The sequence below is a fragment of the Misgurnus anguillicaudatus genome, chromosome 22, assembly GCF_027580225.2.
Source record: "Misgurnus anguillicaudatus chromosome 22, ASM2758022v2, whole genome shotgun sequence".
Taxonomy (NCBI): Eukaryota; Metazoa; Chordata; class Actinopteri; order Cypriniformes; family Cobitidae; genus Misgurnus; species Misgurnus anguillicaudatus.
The window spans coordinates 26,570,710-26,590,565 of record NC_073358.2 but is presented as its reverse complement, the minus strand read 5'-3'; the positions used below and the strand labels follow the sequence as shown (position 1 = coordinate 26,590,565).

Genomic DNA, 19,856 nt, shown 5'->3' with positions numbered 1-19,856 from the left:
AAATTATGCTACGTGAGTTACTCACCTGCTATTGAAAATTTGTGAAGTGGAAGTCAAGTCCCAGTCACCTGGAAAGTACTTACCTTCTGCCCATAGTTAAGAGCCAGCAGATTGTATTGTACGCCACCGAAGTGAAAGTAAAGCCCCAGTCACCTGCGAAGTACTTACCTTCTGCCCATAGCTAAGAGCCAGCAGATTGTGTTGTACGCCGCCGAAGTGAAAGTAAAGCCCCAGTGACCTTTGAAGTACTTACCTTCTGCCCATAGCTAAGAGCCAGCAGATTGTGTTGTACGCCGCCTGAAATGGAAGTAAAGCCCCAGTCACCTGTGAAGTACTTACCTTCTGCCCATAGCTAAGAGCCAGCAGATTGTGTGGTACGCCGCCTGAAGTGAACGTAAAGCCCCAGCCACCTGTAAAATACTTACCTGGTGCGAAGAGCGAAGAGCCAGTGTATTGTGTTGTACGCCACTTGAAGTTAAAGCAAAGTCTCAGCCACCTGCAAAGTGTTTACCATATGGGAACAATTAAAAGCCAGTATACTGTGTTGCACATCTCCTTGCAGGCCGAAGAGAACCCCGTGCCCGTCCCTTATATCCATCGTGTTGCTTACTTACCTGTGCTTCCACCGCAGATCGAGTGATCTCCCTCCCGCAGTGCTTGCCTGTGCCCCCATCTAGGGAACCGGTGGAACACTCACATCAGCGACCTCTCGCATTTCCACCTGACGGGCGGAGCCGAGCCCGGCAACAGGAGTGCTGTTCCCCTGGCCGTAGGCCAACTTAGAGTTGAAACTCAGGTATCGATACTCCATCCCTTAAATGCTCACCCTCTGTTCTCCTTACGCCCAGGGAAAGGCGAGAGCCCCGCATCGGTATCCTGTAATCAGAACACAAAGAAGCCAGTGAATGAACTGTTTAACGTCGCAAAGTCAGGAGAAGAAGCAAGAAAGGACCCACCTGAGACTTAACTGCCACTGAGTCACGAAGACTCGAGACTGTGACTTTCCAATTGGACGATTGGATTTTAGCTTTCCCCTTTCCCCTCTCCCATATATTTAAGTAAATTAACCCTCTAGGCGCCACGGTCGACTTTTGTCGACAAGATGCGTCACTGAATGTAACTGCCGATTTTGTCACATTGGGTGTCAAATTTCGTTCACCCCCCCTCCACTAGATGGCAGACATGTCCTACTTTATACCCGACTCAGAAAAACATCATGCTTCTATACAAACTCTTAGAGCAAGAGTGCATTGAAGTGCGCAACAGCATAGCTAGTGTGCAAGTGAGTCATTTTATCAGAGCGATAACCTCAGCGAGTCAAAAAAGCTTACCTGCAATGAAGTGTTGGGTCTTATATTCGCTGACAATGATTCTGAAGGGGAATATTTGCCTTCAGAAGATGCTGGTGATTCATTTAGTGACCACGATTCAGACGCGCCCCTGCTTTGCAATCATGCGGCTGCACAAAGTGAAAGTGTAGCTATACACCAAGCACATGATAAATCCTTTGCCCAATGTCAGTGGTGGGAATGTTACACGGGGTTGGAGAATTCATCGGGTTAGCAGGCGTGTTACAGGTGTGGGGAATGAGGCTGGAGGTAATATGCGCGTCCAGTCTTTTTACCGTGCAAGCAATGTAGAGCGAGCTGCGTCTTCCCGAGCGGGCCCTGGGAGTCTGTCGGGCGAGCGGCCGACTTCCAGTGCTCCGTCCCGTGCACCTCCTCACAATCACGGCGACAGTAATGGCAATAGTCCCAGCTGTGCAAATTCTCTCCACTCGGGGCGCATGCGAGGCAGATCTGGCCATGCGGCTCGTAGCAGGAGCAGAGGCGGTGTTATACACGGGGCAGAGGAGCCATTATGCATAACGTTATTCTATCGGCGCGCAGATCAGTTTGTTTACTACTTACTATTTACCTGAGCATTCAGTATTGTGCAATATAGCATACAGAAGGTGAGGGACATTTTGGGGGAAAGAAGTGCTGCATTTTATCATTCAAACATGTGACTTTTCATGAAAATTCAAGATGGCTGCCACATATGACGTCATAATATGCAAATTTAATGGGACATTTTATTCCCCTCCATAAAGTGTGTCATCTAGCCTGGGTGCCAGCCGATCTTAGCCCCGCCCACCACGATTTGAAATACAGGGAAGATCTGGGGATTCACCGTTGAGGAGCTACTATGAGAATATCAAAACAGGCCGACGAATCAAATTGTGAGGGCGGGCTTTATACAATGATTGACAGATAAACGACAGTAACGTAATGAACCACGTCACCAAAGAGCGCGTGTGTTGAATGGCTGCCGCTGTAGAGTTCAGATATGTGGATTCTGACATTGAGTCTGTTCTAAAATATATCTACAGAGCATTGATTTTAAAAGAGGAACAGAGAAACCCGAGCAGGGCATTTGTTGATGTTTTTGCCGTCCTTCCTATGGGATTCGGCAAAGGTTGGTCGCAACTGAAATGGGCAACCTTATCATGGCGATGCAACTCTGCGTGCACGACGAGATGGATATAATTAGCGGTCGTTGCCAGCTTCTTTTCGGAAGCCCGGAGTCGTGGTTGCTGAATAAGTGGAGGGACATGCTAGGCTCCGATATTTTCAAGCCAACGTAGGGTATCGTCGTGGATGAAGTTCACCTAACGTACAAAGGTAAGAGATAGTCATACTCCATGACTTAGTAAATACTTCATGTTGTGATATAAACGAAATGTTGTAAACATAGTAGGTGTTGATGTACATTTGCTAACTCAGACTTAGTATAATAACTAGCAGTTCGGTCAGGCTGCAAAGACGTAATTTCAACATACACTCCGTTGCTCTGATTGGTTGTAGGTCTATCCAATTGAGTGCAGAGGCATTTTTCGGTTGAGACACGCCTCATAATTATAGCTCAATGGAGCGGTATCAGACTCAAATTCTGACTAGAATTGAGTATGACAACGTCAGGCTATGTGTCATCCTTAATATTTCTCTAATTTACAGAAAGTCTCTATCTCTTATCACGTTTAAGATATAGCCTTTTGAAAGTAACATGTCAAAATTAAACGTTTTAGGAAAAAACCTCTGGCGCCTAAAGGGTCAATAAAGTTTGTTTTAATTATACCTACATTCTCTCGTGTGTCTGGTCATTGGGGTTTTCTTGGGACCTCCTCGAGGTGGAAACTAGAAAGGGGCGTGACTTGCAACATCTGTGGTCCGCTCCGACCTGTGACAGTATTGTCTCCAACTTAAAGCCCTTTTCTTGGACTACAACAAACAAATAGAGGCTCCTTAGGGTTGTGTTTTCAGCTCTCTCCTCTACTCTCTCTACACATATATAACTGCATGTCCTCTTACAGTCTCACAGTAAAATCAACATGGTCTCCTTAAATTCTAATTAGTTAAAAAATGTAGATGAAATTGGATGACTTGCTTAATTGATGTGATGACGCATCAAAGCTTCTAGACATTATTTTGAAAATTACTCTGTATTTCTCTCTACTGAAGGAAATAAATATTACATCATTATACCTGGGAAGACATTAGGGTGTCAGGAAACCATCAGAAATTTCCTTCAACACACACTGAGTCTAAAGGAGGTGAAGTCTGTGGAGAAGTGTAATGTTATAGTGGTTTTATGCACTGTTGTTTCAAGGACAGGAACTGACATTAAAGCTGTACTGAATGAACTTAATAAACTTTCAGGTAAGTGTTTGAAGATATATCCTATATATTTTAAATAATGACTAATGTGCAGCCAGTCGGTTGTTATCAACATTCACTCAAATTGACTATTAACGATTGAATCTCTAAAATGTTGTATATAATTCATATTAATTTAACCCTTAAATTTGAGCAGAATCGAAACCAGCCATTTTTATGGTGCTGCATCACACATTTGACCCAGAAAAAACTGTACCAGACAGCAGCAGGTGTGTAAACAGGGAAGATACACTTACAGTGGATCTTCTGTTTCATGAGGATAAAGGGCTCCTGGATTGCATGAAAAACAATGAAGCACTGGGCAAGATTAAAAACCGCCTGCAAGTACAGGTATCTATTCAGATATCACAAATTCTTCTGAAATAGAGTAATGTTATATAGTTTTAGTGCCTTTGGAAATGCAATACATATGATACCTGTCAAATACCTATAGTCATAATATATATATATATATATATATATATATATATATATATATATATATATATATATATATATATATATATATATATATATATATTGTGTGCATATAACTTATTGTGGTTTTTAGACAGTATAGTAAATCTGAAAAAAATCTAATAAAACAAACACAAAGCTTGTCTAACCAAAACCTTTTTTGATTTATCTATAGAAGCATACTGGCAACCGTAAATCTTCATTCCTCAACATATGCCGAAGAGGGTTGTGCTTTTGCTGTTCGGTATGTAAAATGATAATCATCTCAGTTAAATCATCCATAGCATTTAAGTTCCATTTTAATTAATAACAAATTGTACTTTTGTTCTTCACATAGGAACCAGAAGACAACCAGCCGAATGCTGATTGTTAATTTGAATGACCACATGCCAGTGAGTTAGATTTTTTTCTAAATTAACATCTTTACATAGCAGTGAGTAAGATTTAATTAAAACTGTGATTTTAAAAAGTAAGTAGTAAATGGTGTTGTTGTAACATGTGGCAGGAAGGCAGGCAGAGATAGGGATTCAAATGTATAAGGTTTATTGTAATAATCCCCAAAAATGGAAAAAAAAAAAAAAAAACATGATAATCCCAGACAGGAAACAACTCTTTTAAAGTAATGATGTGGGGGAACACAAAAAAGGGCCATGACAGTCATCAGGTTAACATGATTGCTGTCACATAACAATTCTACACCTGTAAGCTTATATAGACCAATACAAAATCATCTGTATTTCTTGTATGTTTTGTTATATGTAACATTGTTGAAAACGTGACTTCAAGGCATTTTCAGTTTCAGTTTAAAACAATATGACTGACATTTATAAACAATATGAAAAATATATTTATTTTAACATATTTATTATAAAGTTTAGTGTGACTGACACACATTTTATGACTCTTTTCTTCAAGAAGAGTTGGTCTTTTTGGCTTTTTTTGTTTAGTGTGCACTGCAATTTATTTGCTTTATGCTTGTAATAAGAAAATATTCAAATACACTGCATGGTTGCAGTAAACTATAAGCAAAGGTACATAACTACTGTTTTGGATGTAATACTGTTTGATTTTATCACATAAAGACTTTGGTTTGAAGCCTTTTATTATCCTTTCTTTCAGATTACACTAACATAACTGTTGCATCAGAACTTATCATTGATATTATATTTGGGGGAAATGAGAAGAGTCTCTACAGCCACACAGAAGATCACAGTGGAGAGTGGAACAATGGCCGGGGAGCAGGTGTCTGTGATAGATATATTGACTGGCTTAGCTCTCTACTGAGAAAATTAAACAAAACATACACCATTGTATACGTATGTGTTACTGTGGACCTTATGCTGTTCTTCTACTCATACCAGTAAAGCTCTTGATCACAAAGGAAAGAGAGATGGTGGAGAATGTGAAGAAGATTTTTTAGGAGAGATCTTGGAAAGAGGGTATGCTCCTTTTCACTATTACTAATAAACAAGAAAAGGAGAACAAAATATTTATCCAAAACGAGAACCTTCAGAGTCTGGTGGAGAAATGTGGAAATAGGTTTCATTTCTTCAACATCAGTCAAACAGAAAATAGTGTTAAGGTTGAAAGCTGCTGAAGATGATAGAGAAGATGGTTGCATTGATGGCAGGGAGCTCACAGAATCTGATATAAAGGCAGCTATTACAGAATCTAATCAAGGGTTCATAGAAAAGAAGGGAAACTACATTAAAGTTAAAAGAACTTCAACACACAATCTGGATTTTAAAGGGTAATTTTTGAAAATGTGTCCAGTAAGGCCTGATTTTTTTTATGTTAATGGATATACAAACATAATAAAACATCAGTGTTGGCCCTTGAGTATCTGTCCACTCTTTTAACTTTATACACTCCAGCATGACACTTGCGCTCCTCTTAAGTTTGTTTACTGGCAGTTCCACATACACGTTTGTGATCTGTTAGGGACACGGCTTTCTCTTCTTTTGCTCCCAGACTCTGGGATGCACTCCCCTCTCACATTAGAGATGCACAAAACTTAGATATTTTTAAATCCAAACTAAAAAGAGTGTGTTAGTTTTTTTTGGTTTTAATTATTTGACATGGTATGGTTATTTAAATTTTTGGTGTTTTAATGTATATGTCAAATTGTTTTATGTGATTTATGTTTTCTTTTCATTTATTGTGTAAACTGCCTTAAGAAGCTGCATTAAACGCGCTAAATAAACTGAAGTTTATTATTATCATTATCTCTATCATTATCATCAATGGCATTACAAGGTCTTGTGTTCACTGTTTGTTCACAGTTCTTGGCTTATCAAACAGTTGAATGAAATTCGAAAGATTTTAAGATAATGTGTATTGCGCTTATTGAAATTGTTAATATTACACATTTGTTTTGACTAAGTTTAGGTTGAATTAATCCTCGGTATGAACCTGTCTTTAAAAAAGAGTTAAATATTACAGTACTCCAAACCAGACAGAACGGTTTCAAAAACATCTCAAGTTAGTCTTGACACAATCTGGCATCCCAGCTAAACACTTTTTTGGCCACTACTTTCACATAGGTACCGCAACCACAGACGCCCAAAATGGACTCCCAGCAACAGATTCAAGCTCTTGGTAATTCATCATCCGTAGCTTTCAAATGATATATTAGATCTAACTGCTTCCACATTAATAAAGCACACCAAACCCTTATCAACTAAACCAACTCTAACTCGTTTGATTACCCATACGATTGCAATGAGTATTGAACTCCCATCAAATGGTGCGAGAACCTTTCCAACCAGTAATAGCAAAATGTCTTCATGTCTGCATCAGCGGAGGCTTACATGTCCAAGTGAGTATTGAACTCCCGTCAGATGCCGCAAAAACCCTCCCAATCTAAAATAACCAAACGTTCACCTCGTCATCAGCGGGGGCTTACCTGTCCGATCAGGGCCATGCACAGACATGTTGAGGGAAAGTGGCCCAATCAAAAAAGGGGTTGTACTATCAATATGGTTTTAATAAAATATGATTATTATTATAGATTTACTAGTAGCAACTACAAGTGATTATAATTAATAACAAGAATAAAAGTGTGACAAACTGCTAAATATTCTATATGATTTACCTGCTGGCCTGCTGGAGCTTTGAATCCATAGCCCTTTTCAAACAGTCATTCCGTAAAATACACGGGACAGGCATCCTGGATTTTTCCGGAATAGTTAGAGTTTTGTTCATTCACACTGCCAAGATTACACGGCATCTGATGGTCCCTGAAAGACACGTGACCTGTTGAAAGTCCCGCCCTCTCTTCTACGCAGCGTCTGAAGTTTGCAAAGTATTTATTATTCCTCTCTTCAGAAACAACTCGCGTGCATTTTTGTTTATAATAAGACTACAAAGGAGCGCGTGAACGCACAGTTCTATGCTAGTGAATGATTTCAGCTTCAGAGTGGATATTTGACGAGCTCCCTGATCTCTGCTTTAATACAGTTTTCAAACATTTCTCATCGTGATTGTTTATATATATTTAAAACCCACATTTTGAGGAGCTGAACGATATATCTTGTTGGGATGACGCGCGGGCTTTTTTGTTTATTATAGCTCAAATGAGCATGTGACGCAATATTCTTTTATGCTGCTGAATGATCTCCGTTTCAACGCAGTAAATGACAAGCTAACTTACCTTATTCTGCTTCAGTCCAGTTTGCTGACATTTCTCATCGTGAATGTTGTTAATTCCTTATTTTAAAGAGTTGAACCAACTTCATGTTGCCATGACACGCGCGTCCTCACTACGGCACGTGCGTCATTGTTTATGCGTCTCATTTATCATTTCCTGATATCTGCTTCAATCTAGTTTGCAACATTTCTCGTGGTGAATGTTTATATGCATGTTATCTCTCATTGTAAGGAGCTGAACCATAACTTGTTTTGTGATGACGCGCGCGTCCTCACTACGACACGCCCATTACGGGATTCTTGCGGCTTCTTGTTCACACAGAGGGTTATCCGTGTATCTGACTAGGTCCTCTTTCCGGCAACGATCCCAGAAGATTAACGGGACAAGTTTGTGTTCACACAGACGCTTGTCTGGCAATTTTACGGGTATTTTCTTGGACCAAAGCTCTGTGTGAATGGGGTTCATGTTTGCAATGTTGAACTGCCTTTAGCAGCCTCTCTTTCCACTCTGTCTTCTTTTTTGTGAAGGCATTGTTTTTTGTGTTTTTTGTCTACAAAGGGTGCCAACAATCACAAATTTGGTGGTATTCATGGTTGGGTATTTTAATTTGATAAGACAAGCATTGTAATGTGAATATTTTTTGTTACTGATAGCACACATACTATATATCTCAGAGATGTCTGCATGCATTTACCTCTGCAAGATGATGTTTTTTGATTGTTTGCTCATCTGCAATACATCTCTGAGACGTTTCCTAAAAGATGTCTTGAAGAAGATTAAAGAAGTCTTCAATGTCTGATTTTGACGTCAATACCCAATTTTGAGCAAATGTAAGGTAAATTGAGATATCTGCAGAAACCCTTTAGGTTGTAAGCTAATATTTCATAATAAATGTCCACAAATGTCCACAGACTTATACTTATATTTTGAATTTAGATCAACAGTGGATTTTGACGTTAGATCAATTGTAAATTATCCCAACTGATCAAGGACTGACCCTATTGTAAGGGTTCCTCGGGCACTCATCAATGCACATCAGAGCGAAAGCGACAGAGAGAAAAGTCAGGCAGGAAAGGGCAAAAAATGTGGACCCCACCAACTTTCTGTGTTTCTGTGTTCATTTTTAGATCATCAGGTGATTTGCCACCCCCTGCTTTGCCATGTTTCCCTGTGTGGGATTGTTCCCTCACATGCCTTGGTGGGTCCCAGTAAGTTGGTTTTTAAATTGGTAATGTGCATGTTATTTTAGTGTTAGGTTCCAAACTTGAATTTAATACAAAACCTACATAATTGGATTTCAGGAAGGCCATACACTATAAAAAAACTTGTATCCATAGAGGAACAGGTACAGAGCAGTATAGCACCTCTGTAGAAATGGTTTAAAATATTCGCAATATGGTTGTACACAGGTGCTAAACAGGTTCTAGATAGGTGATGTTTAGCACTAAAAATGGTTCCACTATGAATATGAGCCAGTGAACCATTTTGTTCGAGTGTATGCCAGGAGAATGGGCTAAAAATACACCCGAGTGGATACAAAAGCTACTCAGATTGATATTCAGATAGCAGGCCCGGATTGGCCATAGGGAGAACCAGGAGGATTCCCGGTGGGCCTGTCTGTTTTTTGTCCACAAGGGCCGGTGTTGTCATGCCACCGGGTTGAAGGTTGCTGTGCCTGCAATAACAGCAGCCTCATTCGCGTATTTGTGGGTAAGAGATGTCCTCGCCGCTTTATGCCCATTCCCAAGTTGATTGTGTCCCGAGTCCCCACCACTTAACATCTACAACGCATAGAAAACGCAGGACGTGCCGCTTTCTTCTCCTTTTCAAAGCGCTCACCTGTGAACACAAGGTTTGTTTTAGACGCGTCTGTATTTGAGTGTGCTTGCCTCGCGTCTAGATTTAAAATAAACTTGAGCGCATCCTGTTACGAACGGCCTCTAAAATAAATTTTATTTTTTCATCCAAGTCATATAATATAGGTGAACAATGAATCGTATATGAATCTTCATTATTCATCGTTTATTGCAAGAGGAACAAAAATCTATTTAATGCAAAACTCAGTTCATTAGAAAAAAGTAAGTTTCAAAAGTAAGTTTCATGTGACGTTTTCTTGCAATGTAGGCCCACCTTAGCCTACGTTATTTGGCAATAGACATAATCTAAGTACTTCCAATGCATACTTGATCATTCTTGCTTGTGAATGGGGTTTCCAAACTTTATCAACCCAACAGCTAATCTCAAGACCCACCATTTTTTAGAAGTGGAAATACAGGGGGAAACACAAACATATTTGTTCCCTTTCAGTAGTTTTTGAATAAGTTTACTTGAATAATATTAAAATCTCTTATGGTAGGGCTACACGATTATGGCAAAAATCATAATGGTTTAGGCTATTGAATTTGCACTAAATTAAAAATTATATGTTTGAAAATTCAATGAATTGCAAGGCTGCAAAGAACAGTGTACTATTGCAGACTACGGAGGATTTAATGATATTATTTTAATATAGTCAGTTGTGAACTAAAGTGGGCCAGTCTAAGGTCATGAAACTCTAGGGCTGAAAATGAGTCCCACTCCGGCTCTGTCAGAGAGGTTGGAAGAGGTTACAAAATATTTGAAAACATTTCTGGACTCATGTAATTTCCATTGTTTCACTATCACTTTTATTTTTAGTACACTCTTTGATCATTTGGTGGCTTTTGATGGTACATTCGTACAACTCAACAAATTAAATATTGTGATGTTTGTTTTACTTCTTTGCCATTTCATATTAAGGGGATGCAGACTTTTGCACTTAACTGTTTTTATTTACCTCTGAAAAGCATTAGTGCTCCTTGCCCCACATATCAGTATCCCACACCCTCTTTATTATAACCCATAGTATTTCTCAGAAATAGTTCAGGAGGAAGTGTGTAAGGAGAGCATGTGCTTGACTGTCTCATGATGTAAACAATACACAATACTGAAGAAGCCAGCAGACCTCTCATTTCCTGACTTCCTCTTAAATTTCCTGTCTGGAGTAACTACAAGCCCACTGTTATTTTTGTGAAGTCCTATTTAGAGCAATTCGCTGTTACAATCATCATGGAAAGTTAGCATTCTTAATGTCAGCACAGGAGTGAGATTTGAGTGGTACAGGGGAAGGTAAGAATATTACTGGGGTCATTAAATGGGCACCTTCACACTGTAAAAAATGTTGCCGTAATTTTACAGTAAAATGCTGTCAGCAGGGTTTTCAGCAGTGCACAGTAATTTTACGGTTTCATTACCGTATTATAAATTACGGCTGCTCTGTAATTAATGGTAAAATACCGCAAGCATGTTTTAGCTGTGTACCGTAATCCTACGATTTCATTACCGTATTCTAAATTACGGTTGTTCTTTAAATTTATGGTAAAATACTAGCAGCAGGGTTTCCGGCTGCATACTGTAATCCTACTGTTTACACTGTAAAAAAATTCCGTAGAAATTACAATGTTATTGCAGCTGGGTTGCCGGTAATTTACCGTAGATTTAAATTTATGTTATTTACTGGCAAGAGTTTGCTCAAAGTTAAATAAATTTTAAATATTAACACGTCCTTATCTTTACAGAATAAAACCATACAATAACAGCCTCATGCAAAACATTCTGGGAACCAGAAATCATCATCAACCTTTTTCTGTTTTTTTTTTTTGTTCAGATTTTATTTCCCAGAATGTTTTGCTTGATTCTGTGTTTTAGTTTTACTCTGCAAAGACAAAGACCTGCAAACGTTTAATGTTCATTTAACTTGGAACAAAATGTTGCCAGTAAATAATTTAAATCTACGGTAAATTACCGGCAACCCAACTGCAATTTCTACGGAATTTTTTTACAGTGTAATTACCGTATTCTAAATTGCTGCTTTGTAATTAAATAATAGAATGGCAAAGATAAGGAACCATATAACTTATAGATGTGTCGTCAATGAACCCTCAACATCTCCAGAGGGCTCAATACACTGTTAGACTTTTTAATGTATATACGCAGTAACTCACTGGCTACGTGTTGCCAGGGAGTTACTGTAACTGCCCCATTACAGTATCATAACTGTACATGTTTTTACAGTATGATGCCTTTACCGCAGTTCCATTTTACAGTATTATACCCTTACTGTAACCTAGTTTTAAAAAAATTGCCTTGAGGGGGAATTGAACCCAGGTCACCCATGTTGTAGGTCCATAAAAGTACCACAGTGCTACACAGTCACTTGATGAAAGTTACTCGCTACACTCCCCTTCTGTAACTCTCCCAACACTCCGAGGAGTTAAATCTTGGCGTCACTAGTGTTTTGAAGTCTTGAGGTCAAATTCAAATCTGACGGTCAAGCATTTATCCATAATCTCTTTCTTGTTTCTATCTACAATTCTCAATAAATTATTTACACTGCTGAAAAACAATTAACATTTTGAAATTTGCTTCACTGCTAAAAGGATAACAAATCAAATGTATTTAATTTCATAGATATATTTTATTTTTCCATTTTATATGCTTTTATAACACTATTATATTCCCCTACAGTAGCACTACTGCTGTTGTTTTACAGCAGTCTACCGCAAATTAAAAACATACAGTAAATCACTGTAAATTAAATGTTAATACTCATAATGCAATGCATATTACAGTTATGAACTGGAAAAGACAATGATGGTATTTTACTGGGCATTTGGTGGTAAGTAACTGTAAAAATTACAGTTAAATCTAACAGTGTAGTTGACACATAACATTGAAAGGCCTGCTGATGATTAGAACAAGGGTACCCAAACTCGGTCCTGGAGGTCCAATCCTAAATAAACCCACCTTAAGCAGCTAATTAAAGTCTTACTAAGCATACCAGAAACTTCCAGGCACATGTGCTAATGCTAAACTCTACCGTGTTTGGGTCAACTACTGGATTTTTGTTTAAAAAAAAACAGGAATATTAAAAAAATATTAATTTAAATATTAATAAGGTAATATTAAAAAAGAGTCTTAAAAGTATATTGCCTTTGAAGTGTCACAATAAAACAATACTGTATAATGCAAAAGTAACACTTGACTTTCATTATTAGCTGCTTACAGTTTGACTACACATTAAGAAGAAAATTTGGGGAATCCCACGGCCCACTTACACGGCTGCTGTAGCTAAAATGTTTTCAATCTATATGTGACTGAGGGGATTATTTTCCAAAGATAATGACCCCATAGGTCGTGTTGCAAACCTGAAAACCTGAAACTGAAGCCATAAGATCACTTTATATTCTCTGAACCCAATGCACACAGTCAGATCTCATTCAAACATACACCGAATATTAGAGTATGAGGCAATCGGTCACGAGAGCCAATAGCGTTTCACATTTCAAGCTCACGCACCACTTTAAGTGCTCTTTAGGACCATGTTTTTTATAAAGTTCGGGAGGAGTATGTTCATGTAATCCAACCAATCAGCGGAAAGAGGTTTCTCTATAGCTATTCCTCACCTCTGCTTTATCTGTGCTTATAATGCTTTTTGTCTGGGTCATTTAGGGAAATTCAGTAGTCATCAAAACTATGGAATAACTCATAGCAGGACTTAAAAGAAGTACAGAAAATAATGTAGGTTTTTATCATGTCAGCTCACACAACATGTTTTAGATGTTGTTGTGGAATGTGTGTGTGGGGTCCCGACTGACCTGTTTCTGCCCACAAACAAACATTAAGGATAAAAATGTGTTTTGTGCATGTACATGTTTTGTGAGTACAAAATTTTAAGTAAGTCAAGTAAAAAACATTTTGTTCTTCAATTTAGGGCTGGTATGACTGGTATATATTTTCACTAATGATGTCATTTAGGAATGGAAATTAAAGGGAATTCCCATGACAATGCATAAAAGCATTTAGGTTTACTTTCATTCAGTCTGTATCTGCTCTTGAGATCAAACATGAACCGCTCCATCATGTTGTTGTCCTTGGTGTTAGTGATCTGCATAGCTTTTAGTGAAGGTAAGTTCATTTGGCATATGTTTTTATGTTATATATTCACCTATTTGTCTACATGTTATTCAGACACATCATTTCTGCATTATTGTCAGCTTCTTATGAAAATACAGTATAAGTATTCATTATTTTTTTTTAATTCCCAGGTTTACAAGTTAATAATAATTTGCCTTCAGGATTCTTTTTAGGCTATATGTAATATTTATTCTGTATTACGATTTTTTTATGTGTAGGTTTACAGTTTAGCATATTTCATGCACATGTCATGCTTCTTGCATTGCTTAGGCCTCCTATTCTTTGCTGCTTTATAGCATAGTCAAAGGCTAGATTATTTTACTCTTAAATAACTCTTGAAGATCTTAATGAGTTACTGGTTCACTTTTTTTCAGGGCAAAGGATGTTCCTAAGCAAGCGATGTATATGCTCTAAGACATATGACAAAATAAAGCCTGAAAACATCAAGGAGTGGAAAGTGCACAAAGCAAGCGCATTCTGCAGCACAACTGAGATCATGTAATGTGATTTATATTAAGAATATGTGTGTGGCCGTTTCTTAAATCGAAGGATGCAGCCTCCGGAGGTCGCATTTCTAGGTTTAATATGCGTCATCAGGACTGTCTTATTTCAGAATATTAACAAGTTGACTTTTCAAAACGTAAATTGTTGCAATATGCAGGCTGCAACCTTTGGATTAAGAAACGGCCCGTGTGCGTGCGTGAGAGAGAGAGAGAGAGAGAGAGAGAGAGAGAGAGAGAGAGAGAGAGAGAGTCAACTAAAATGTTATGAACAGCTATTTCATTAACTAAAATCTATGTACTTTTCATACAGTGTGACTTTGAAGAAACCTCACTTGAAACTCTGTCTGAATCCTAAATCACCAATGGGACAACAACTACAATCTGTACGATCTGTTTCAAGAAACTGAAACCCAGGACAGATGTGCACCAAGGCTGTCCTCAAGATTACTTATCAGGGCACAAGATATGCTTAAGGCATTCTTAAATAATGCAAGTGATAAATATAATTTATTGTTATGTAGGCTATTATTATGAGTCAATAAGCTACGGAGATCCAGAATTTACATTTTAGGTAAATGATCATTAAAATAATACTGTAGAAAAAGAAGAACGAAAGCATTTAACTTGCCAATTTCACTTTCTGTTCTTGTCATTGCCTAATTTAAGATATCTAAGGTGGTTACACAACCTCAAACCAGACTTTAGCCCATAAGTTGTTCTCTTGTTGGATTATGCCCCCTGCTGGACATACAACAAGTATAAATTATTTTTAATCATATTGGTTAACTTATAGTTAATTGAAAAGAAAGTTTAGAAGCTAAATGGACGTTATATTTTGTTGATACGATGTAAAGTTTACCTTAAATCAGAACTAGTCTGCAGATATACGACACATGATTTTATTCAAAGTTGTTTTATAGGGTTTTGCAATGTGAACTTATTTAAATTGTATAATAAAATATTTTCAAGGACACAGCTCGAATTATAACAGTAGATGGCACTGAAAAGCAGGGATGGTTCTAGATGTGAAAGTGTGATTATTATTTACTTTCCATTCACATCATAGCAATGTATACTGTAGCCCAAAACCAATATAAACCTACTTGTTCTCTGTGTACATGAATAAAAGAAGTCTTGCATGAAAGTTAAAATGTTTTGGAATTAGATTTTAGGGTGCACTCAAAATATTATTACGCTGGATTTACTTATACTTGCTTAATTTTTCACCCCCCTTTTAAGTAAGTTTTACATAGAATTTTAAGCAATTTTATCTAAATATCCTTAATCCGCATTGCTTAAATGTATTGTTGATTTGATTCAATATTTTAAAGTATTTTAAAGTTATTTGTACCATTAAAATGTTTAACTATAAAAATTAAGCTCATTTACACTCTTAGAACGAATGTGTTAAAAACAACACATTAGTGTTGATTCTGGGACAACACACTAAATTAATTGTCCCAAAATCCACCTATGTGTTATTGAAACAATACATTTTGTGTTACTTTTAACTCAACTTGTGATTTTTTTACACAAAATCAATACAAAATGACACATAATGTGTTAATATTACACATAATGTGTTAAAAGCTTAACACAAAAAGATGTGTAAAAAATGAACACATCCTTTCTGAGTGTAGATGAATCATTTTAAGTTTGAAACTTTAAATACCATGGCACAGATCATTTACATCTAATTTATTATACATTAAATGAGTAAAATAAAAATGTGAATAAACATTTTGACTGTAACAGTTTACAGATTTAATAGAAACATTAAAAAACATCTGTAAACAGTGTTAATATTTTAATAATTTGTTTGGCCAAACATCCTCACCATTATAGAGAATTTGATTACGACTGATTAGGTAAAAAAATATAAGGTGTTAACCACCACTGCCTTCTGCCGAGAAGCAATCTCTTCTACTGAGAAATTGCTTTGAAAGTATGCTTCAAGAAGCAAGTGCTATGTAACATCAGCGTTTTGAAAGTCACATTTAATTTTTTTGTTGCTTTGCGTTAATAATTGATATACTCCACAGTGAGGTAAACTCCTATGGCAATGTCTAGAAATATTTACAAAATATATGCTACATAAAAATATAAAAAAATTGTATTATTTTGAATTTTTTGCATTTCACATTCTTTTTGTGAATTGGGGTCATTTTTAATTGGGGTCATTTTGACCCCCAATGGCCTATTTTGTAAAAAAAAATTACACATCTTTAGAACTACCGAATCAAGCCTAGTTTTTATATGAAAACTGACAGATAATGTAAAAAAGTCACAAAATCTTATTCCACTGAGATAAAGAGAATTTTTTTTAAGAAAAGTGGCTTCGGAGTCATTTTGAAGGGTTAAAAATACAGAATACAAATAAAAGAGATTCAAGTCACATGGAATTTAAACTGATATATAAAAACACATATAATTATATTCCAAATTGACAATAACTTATGTACTGTTGTTTTATGTGTACATTTTTTAATATAACCTGGGTTAAACATTTTGCATGCAACATATATTATGATTAAAGGGATAGTTCACTTTAAATTAAAATTCTGTCATCATTTTCTCATCCTCATGTTGTTTTATACCTGTATGAATTTATTTTCTCTGATGAACACAAAATAAGATATTTAGAAAAATGATGGTAAACACACAGCAGATAGTGACCATTGACTTCCATAGTAGGAAAAAAAATATTTTGGAAGTATTGTGATAAATGATAAAGAAAATATTTTTATAAATGATGGTAAACACACAGCAGTAAGTGACCATTGACCTCTAGTAGGGAAAAAATATTTTGGAAGTATTGTGATAAATGATGAAGAAAATATTTTGATTAATGATGGTAAACACACAGCAGTAACTTATCATTGATCTCTATAGTAGGGAAAAAATATTTTGGAATTATTGTGATAAATGATGAAGAAAATATTTTGATAAATCATGGTAAACACACAGCAGTAAGTGACCATTGACCTCTAAAGTAGGGAAAAATATTTTGGAATTATTGTGATAAATGATGAAGAAAATATTTTGATAAATCATGGTAAACACACAGCAGTAAGTGACCATTGACCTCTATAGTAGGAAAATATTTTGGAATTATTGTGATAAATGATGAAGAAAATATTTTGATAGATCATGGTAAACACACAGCAGTAAGTGACCATTGACCTCTATAGTAGGAAAAATATTTTGGAATTATTGTGATAAATGATGAAGAAAATATTTTTATAAATGATGGTAAACACACAGCAGTAAGTGACCATTGACCTCTAAAGTAGGGAAAAAATATTTTGGAATTATTGTGATAAATGATGAAGAAAATATTTTGATAGATCATGGTAAACACACAGCAGTAAGTGACCATTGACCTCTATAGTAGGAAAAATATTTTGGAATTATTGTGATAAATGATGAAGAAAATATTTTTATAAATGATGGTAAACACACAGCAGTAAGTGACCATTGACCTCTAAAGTAGGGAAAAAATATTTTGGAATTATTGTGATAAATGATGAAGAAAATATTTTGATAGATCATGGTAAACACACAGCAGTAAGTGACCATTGACCTCTAAAGTAGGGAAAAAATATTTTGGAATTATTGTGATAAATGATGAAGAAAATATTTTGATAAATCATGGTAAACACACAGCAGTAAGTGACCATTGACCTCTATAGTAGGAAAATATTTTGGAATTATTGTGATAAATGATGAAGAAAATATTTTGATAGATCATGGTAAACACACAGCAGTAAGTGACCATTGACCTCTATAGTAGGAAAAATATTTTGGAATTATTGTGATAAATGATGAAGAAAATATTTTTATAAATGATGGTAAACACACAGCAGTAAGTGACCATTGACCTCTAAAGTAGGGAAAAAATATTTTGGAATTATTGTGATAAATGATGAAGAAAATATTTTGATAGATCATGGTAAACACACAGCAGTAAGTGACCATTGACCTCTATAGTAGGGAAAATATTTTGGAAGTATTGTGATAAATGATGAAGAAAATATTTTGATAAATCATGGTAAACACACAGCAGTAAGTGACCATTGACCTCTAAAGTAGAAAAAATATTTTGGAAGTATTGTGATAAATGATGAAGAAAATATTTTTATAAATGATGGTAAACACACAGCAGTGGGTGACCATTGACTTCTATAGTAAAAAAAAATGTTTTGGAAGTATTGTGATAAATGATGAAGAAAATATTTTTATAAATGATGGTAAACACACAGCAGTAAGTGACCATTGACCTCTATAGTGGGGAAAAAATGTTTTGGAAGTATTGTGATAAATGATGAAGAAAATATTTTTATAAATGATGGTAAACACACAGCAGTAAGTGACCATTGACCTCTATAGTAGGGAAAAAATATTTTGGAAGTATTGTGATAAATGATGAAGAAAATATTTTGATAAATGATGGTAAACACACAACAGTAAGTGACCATTGACCTCTATAGTAGGGAAAAAATATTTTGGAAGTATTGTGATAAATGATGAAGAAAATATTTTTATAAATGATGGTAAACACACAGTTGACAGTACACATTAAATTCCATCATATATTTTTTTCCTATGGAAGTAAATAGTCACTATCTGCTGTGTGTGTTTACTATCATTTCTCAAAATATCTTCTTTTGTGTTCATCAGAAAAAAATAAATTCATACAGGTTTAGAACAACTTAAGGACATGATGTCAGAATTTTCATTTGAAAGTGAACTATCCCTTTAATATCAACGGTGAGGCATATTTTTAATGATCAAATCTTTAATGATAACATTGCTAGATAACTATTAATATATCCATCATCACAATGAAAATTGTGAAGACAAGGAGAAACAAGTTGTAGCTTTCCAAATGGCAATACATTCTTGGCAAATCAGACATACATCAGAGTCACTTTTTCACTCTCATTTTTCATTAATTAATGTCAAGGCAGTAGCGAGCTGACTTGATTTTGTTTGTACTACACCTAAATGGTAATTTTGGAGAAAAAAATCCTAATGCAAATGCAGTGATATTAAATAAATATAAACATTTTATGTACACGAGTGTGTACTTGTTTGACTATGTTTGTGATGGCAATAACATCCTCATCATTATAGAGAATTTGATTACGACTGATTTGGTAAAAAATATAAGGTGTTAACCACCACTGCCTTCTGCCGAGAAGCAATCTCTTCCACTGAGAAATTGGTTTGAAAGTTTTTGCTTCAAGAAGCAAGTGCTATGTAAAATCGGCGTTTTGAGTGTCATCTAAGAGTGTACATTTAATTTTGTTGTTGCTTAGCATTAATAATTGATAAAGTCCACATTGAGGTAAACTCCTATGGCAATGTCTAGAAATATTTACAAATATACGCTACATAAAAAAATATAAAATGTGTATTATTTTCAATGTATTAATATATCTTTAAAATCCAAATATATTGCATGGATATGTGCTTTGCATATAATTATATATTTTTTAATATGATAATGGAGTATACACTGTAAAAAAATCTGTA

General features: G+C 35.9%; 1 non-coding gene across 1 annotated transcript; it reads left to right on the top strand.

Moving 5' to 3' along the window:
- The first annotated feature begins 10,847 nt into the window (after positions 1–10,847).
- On the top strand, positions 10,848–14,642 carry LOC129440488 (uncharacterized). The gene is made up of 3 exons (XR_012365496.1): positions 10,848–10,968; positions 14,190–14,313; positions 14,629–14,642. It is a non-coding gene; the product is annotated as an uncharacterized protein (transcript).
- The last annotated feature ends 5,214 nt before the right edge of the window (positions 14,643–19,856 follow it).